Below are 6,154 nucleotides of genomic sequence, written 5' to 3' on the forward strand. Positions count from 1 at the left end.
TCCAGTGAAATATATTTATGTTTGTGGTTGTAATGTGACAAAATATGGAAAAGTTCAAGGGGTATGAATACTTTTGCAAACCACTGTATGTCAATAAACATATCAGTAAAGAAAGAGAAAAGAAAACATTGTATTGCCTGTAGTGCCTTAACAGTTACTTATGGCCAGAATAAACACTGAAGTAATAAGGGGAAAACAGTAGCAATCAACTTCRGGCTGGGCTCAGCCAAAACRACAAACAAAAAGACTCTAACTTTCTGAGTAACTGCTGTCCTGTCCATCAAAACAAAACAAAAAATTTACATCCATCTTACCTCCCTAGATTACAAAAACATGAGAAAACTGAATAAAAAAAAATCGGCACCCGTCCTACACACATTTCCCTTCACAGTGTCAACGCACAGACCTATTGTGAAGTGTAACCAGACCAAACAAAATACGTAAAATGGGTAAATTTCCATAACATCATCATTCTGTAGGTGAATCATTTCCTCATCACTCACATTTCCATCCAATAATGGCATTTGTGCTTGGTTATCAGGCATCACCACTCCAACCCATCTTAAAATCAGGGCTTTTGCAAAAGTCAGCAACAGAGTACAAAAAAACAAAACATCATTAAAATAAGTGAAAATGCAGCCACACAGTTTGGACCAGTATGTTGACAGATTTTTTACCAGGCATTTTTTAGCACCACATTCAATTTTTCACAAGTGCCTTGGCTCTCCGGGTGACAAACAGATCCAAGGTGTTGTTTAATTCTTAACTTTTATCGGATCAGTTTTACAGTTTCTCCCATCATCTGATGAAATCCTATCCGTAAGTCCTCATCTGGGTATAACTTCACGACACAGAAAGTTAGCAACAGAGTGGGCATCTTTCCATTTGGTTGGACAAGCCTCCGGCCATCGGACTGAACCCTGTCCCAGTTTGTTGACAGAGAACAACACATGCATATCCACCCCCAGTTGAGTTGTACACATATAAGACAAAGTTTTATTTGAATAATCAGGTAAAGCCAATGCTGGCTCTTCCTACAGATTTTTTTTCTTTTCAACGTTTATGGCAGTGGAGGTTGATTCTGTTGGGTTTGCATTACAACAGCTCAAGTCTTGTCTTTATTTTTATTGTCCATCTGTTGCACCTGGGTGAGTTTTCTGAGCATCTCCTGGTCCTGTTGTTTTTGAGCTTGTTCCTTCTTGCGCTGTAAGTCGACCTGGTGTGCAACATGGTCAGTATGCACACTTTTCATCATGCTGCCCAGTCCGACCACCTCTGCCAATTTGTTTCTGACTGGTGGTGGCAGTCCTTCTTGTATTTTTGCTTGGAGAATTGACTGTTGATATTTCTCCAGGCTTGATGAGCTCTCTGATGAAAGACACGTCTTTCTGTAAGAGCGCTTCCATGGCTGGGACTCCAAGAAGACATTTAATGTCTCCAATCGCGGGCTGAGTCCCAGTAAATGCTTCTTCCAGCTTTGAGATCCATGGCTGTGCACCATCCTGGWTTACTGGCAGTTTTTCGATTATGTCTGACATGTCCGTGTTCTGCCATGGTTTATATTTGAGATTCTGTCTTCGGACTAGGACTGGGGCCATCTTCTTTACGTCTCTCTTTCGTAGGTTGTACCTCCCAGGAAGGCTGTGTTGAACTATTTTTTTTATTCTTTTTCTTTTATCTTCAGCTGCTGCAATTGTTCTGTCAGCAACTGCTGGTTTTCTTTACTGGTAGCTTGTTTCAAGTCAGCACGACATTCATACTTAATGGCTCTTAGTACCTCCAGCACTCGTTCGATGTCCAGCGGTTTAGGTGATACTGAAGTGCCGGCATCTGAGCCTTGCTGTCCGTCAGAGGACTTACAGCTGTCCTCAGAATCTGCCTCGCTTGAGTCACTGTCTAAGGTGATCTTCTTTGGCTGTCTTTTGCCTCTTAACTCAGCTTTCTGCAAGATCCGTTTAATCTGCTGGTTGTACCCCGCAACTGCCTCATCAGCTTCGCTCTGAGGGTTGACTCTGTCAGAAGTGATTTTCTGGGAACCATCTGTTGTCTTTTTCCTCAGAGTGGCATCACTGGTTCTGCACTTCGTGGCTGGATACATTGTGATGGTGGTTCTGACTTTTCCTGTCTCCAGGATCTGTTCATCATCTTTGACATGATAAGTTCCTTCCTGATTAATCACTGGGAGTTGTGAGTAGATTTTCTCACACGCGGTGGCGGACGAGAAATTTCAGCAATGTGAGAGAAAGGTTCATCCGCCTCTGTCCTCAGTTTTTCTGGAGGAGGTGATTTGTCCTTGTCGTTACCTGCTGTTGGCTTCTCTGTAACTTGGACGTCCCAGAAACTTGCAACCACCTCCAGTTTGTAGAGGAGGACCGCAGCTTTCCAAAGTCATCTCACTTTCCTGGATCCGATGCTCAGAGCCCGCAGGAGAAGCAAACGCAGGTTGAAATTTCCTCCCAAAAATGCACGTAAAATGCACTAAGTCGTGCGTAATTTGTTTATAGCTCCGCGGAGCAACGTCACAGAGACTCCATTCAGGTATCAGGTTATAGGGCAGAACCAGAGTTTTAAAACCTGACCAGCCATTCCGGGATCTAGTGGAGTTTGCTGTTTGCTGAGGAAGAGGCCCAGAATGTAGCGTTGCAGCAGAGTTCCACATCTATCCATAAACAAGTGGAGAGAGAGCTGCAGACGTACCAAGAAATTCCACCAGCCATTATGTCTGAAGACCCTACGAAAGACTTATCCTTGCTGTCGTATCTCGCATTCTCATATTTATGCGCTCAGGCATCGTCAACATCCAGTGAACTTGTGTTCTCCACAGCAGGAGACACTATCTGTCCAGAACGTTCACCCATACTGCCTGAGAAGGCAGATATGATCATTTTCCTCAACAAAAATTGTTGAGGAATTTTTGCTGCTAATCTGGACTAAGCTGCACAAGCTGTGTGAATGCCTGGTTAGATATTAGTTCTGTTCAGCTATTAGTTAATCCCTTTGTATCTTTTGTGCAGCTATTTTAAACAGTTGATCTGTTTAAAGAAACATTCAGCCTTTTTAAACTTTGGTTAAAAGGTGTTAAGCACTGTTCACAATTTTATAGTGTTGTTGACCAACTCAAAGGGACATTCAGCATTTTTAAGCTGTAGTTAAAATTTGTGCTTCTTATGTGTCCTTGGGATAATTGTGCTATTTCCAGCTACATTTTAGCTGTTGGACTGCAATAAATAGCTGCTTTAGCTATTTTACAACAAATTATCTAATTTTAACTTTTTTAGGTTTAATATTTACTGATTAAAAAAACCTGTGAGAAAGTCTTAAAGAAGTTAAAATTATTTCATCCAGAAAGAACATGGGTTATATTACACTCCATTCAAACCATGTACACTTAAAGCCGCTTAAAAKAATCGGAATCGAGAATCGTTAGGAATCAGAATTGAAAAAAGGAATCGAAATTGGAATCTGAACCGTTCAAATTGAAATGATGCCCAATCCTATTCAGGGGTCACCACACTTTTCGAGACTAGGAGCTACTTCGGGGGTACAGTGTAACACAAAGGGCTACTTCATACAAACATAAATTTGCACAGCTCATCTTTAATCATAGTATAATTTATAATAAATTTATACATGTAAATATTTGACTCCCTGATTAAATCTCAATGTTAAAGACTCCTCATGGTAATCATAATTTACTGTGGTAGATATGATAAATTATTATTATTAATAATAAGTAATTTAAACACTGTGCAGCTGCAGAGGGATCTGATTCTAGAGTTCCCAGTTTGAAACACTCTTGGAGCTCTTCAGTGTGATCGGAGTGTGGATAGTTGTGTTTTTGTCTGTGTCCCTGTGATGGTCTGAGATCTGTGAAAGGTTCCAGCTTCTACCCTGACCCTGATAAGGAACAAGGAAGACAGAATGGATGGATTTTTTAAATAGCAGAAAACACATTTAAACAGAAAACATTTTTATTTAATCTCTATTAATAACATTTATAATTTTGTGTATTTTTGTAAATGTAAAAAATAAAATGATAAAACAATTTGACAGCTTGTAGGAATGAACAGAATTGTAACATTTATTTAAAATACACCTGTTTTTAAAAAAAGTGTAGTCCATTCTATGGTATAAAATAACTGTCAGAATTTTTGTATGTGTACGAGTCTAAATTTGTACATATAAGTCTATAAACATACATAAATTTGTTACAAATTTGCCACATTACAAGTACGAATCAAATTTACAAGTACAAATCAAATTTACAAGTACAAATCAAATTTACAAGTACAAATCAAATTTACGAGTACAAATCAAATTTACAAGTACGAATTAAATTTACAAGTACAAATCAAATTTACAAGTACGAATCAAATTTACAAGTACAATTCTTTTGCCTGTGAAAATAACAGACATTATGCATGGAACACTGAAAAGATCGATTGCAAACAGTAACTAAGCCAGACCACTAGGGGGACATGACCACTGCCTCGTTTGGGACCAAACAAACTCTTAATAAACACAACAATTTGCTGAAGGGAAAAGCGTTTGGAGGCTTTTCAGTTTGTMATTCATGCCATGTAGTACAACAATAAAGTAGATAGTGGATTTGTGATGAAGAACCAAAAAGGAAAATGGATGCATTCATAAAACCGACTGCATAATGGAAAAAATAATGCAAGTTCAAAAACACATAATGGCAGTGCTCTTACCTGGCCAGCAGGGGGACTGAAKTCCACCATCAAACCCCTAAACAACTGTAAGTTAAACTCTTTTTACTTTTAATAGTAGTTTGTATTATTTCACATTTGGTACTTGTCAGTATTTGTAAGAGGATGTGTTTAAACAGTTTCTATGCTGAAAGTAGAGCTTCGTTGATTGTTGTTGTCAGCATGGTATTAGCATTAGCATGATGAAATGAGAAGGAAAGAAAACACAGCCTCATGTTTCCTGTTCAGTTAAAGTTTATTTAGAACGGCTTGAAAATAACAAAAACCTAATTGGTTAACAGTGAGTTTAAAAAGCTTTCTCTGACTATATTTTGTTTTGTTTATTAAGATCTTGTTGGCTACATTTTTAAAGCTTTGTCAGAACTACACGGATATTGATTTTAATTAGAATCACCATAAATCAAAGTTAAACTGTGTTTAACTAAGTTAATCTGTTTTTAACTACTACCAAACTACTTCCTTCAGATTTCAGTGATCAACGTGTAGAAAAATGTTTGCTGTCTGATTAATGAGACTGCTGGCTGTGACTGTGTAATACTATAACTGTGTTCTTTGTAATTTACTTTTGTTCAACATGGACCTGAATCTGTTTGTGGACCCACTGAGGACCTGTCTCGAGACCTTTGTATCAGAGGACTGAGACCATCAGGCTCCATCAGTGAGACTACAACCAGTAGAAGCCAGTTCCATCCCACATCAGGTCAAATAGTTGTATTMGCAGTAATATTATAAACTTAATAGAAATAAAGTTAATATAATTCATTAAATAAATATAAAATAAATCAGTTTTGTTAACCTGTTGATTTTCGGTGATTCAGAAAAGTGCAGTTGATGCAGCGAGCAGCACTCAGCCCATCCATAGACCCAGGACAGATGTCCTCTACATCCACACCTACATCTGACAGGCAGGTGGATGAGGAGGTGATGGAGTTCCTGACCATCTGAAGAACTGAACCAGCAGCAGGATGAGGAGGTGATGGAGTTCCTGACCATCTGAAGAAGAGATCCAGCTGCAGGATGAGGAGACACTGGAACAAAATCTGTCCATCAGGGTTTTAAAGCCTTCATGACAGCTAAAAATTTCAATTAATGCAAATTTACACTTTTAAAATGTCCCATTTAGAGCTGAGGAAGTGAAACACCAGGACTTGACATATTTTTTAAACTCAACATATTTAATCTGTTTATATTAAAGCTTACCTAGAAGTTTTCATTTATTTGACATTGATTGATGGTTTTACTTTAATTAACAATTTTTTTAAATATTCAACACTTTTGTTTTTAACCTAACTATGAGCTGTGAGTGATAGATGAAACAATGAATATAGTAAAAAAAAAGGGGGGGGGGGGGCAATTGTTAAAATGTTTAATGAAACGTATCGCAAATAACGCAACACGTTTTAACACATAATATAGTGTACTAC

The 6,154-nt window shown here is 38.2% G+C and overlaps 1 long non-coding RNA gene across 1 annotated transcript; it reads left to right on the forward strand.

Annotated features, from left to right (window-relative positions):
• Positions 1 to 5,253: 5,253 nt before the first annotated feature.
• On the forward strand, positions 5,254 to 5,925 carry LOC106530307 (uncharacterized). Its single transcript, XR_001311761.1, has 3 exons — positions 5,254 to 5,430; positions 5,549 to 5,703; positions 5,756 to 5,925. It is a non-coding gene; the product is annotated as an uncharacterized LOC106530307 (long non-coding RNA).
• The last annotated feature ends 229 nt before the right edge of the window (positions 5,926 to 6,154 follow it).

This window comes from Austrofundulus limnaeus, unplaced genomic scaffold (genome assembly GCF_001266775.1).
Source record: "Austrofundulus limnaeus strain Quisiro unplaced genomic scaffold, Austrofundulus_limnaeus-1.0 Scaffold507, whole genome shotgun sequence".
Classification (NCBI taxonomy): domain Eukaryota; kingdom Metazoa; phylum Chordata; class Actinopteri; order Cyprinodontiformes; family Rivulidae; genus Austrofundulus; species Austrofundulus limnaeus.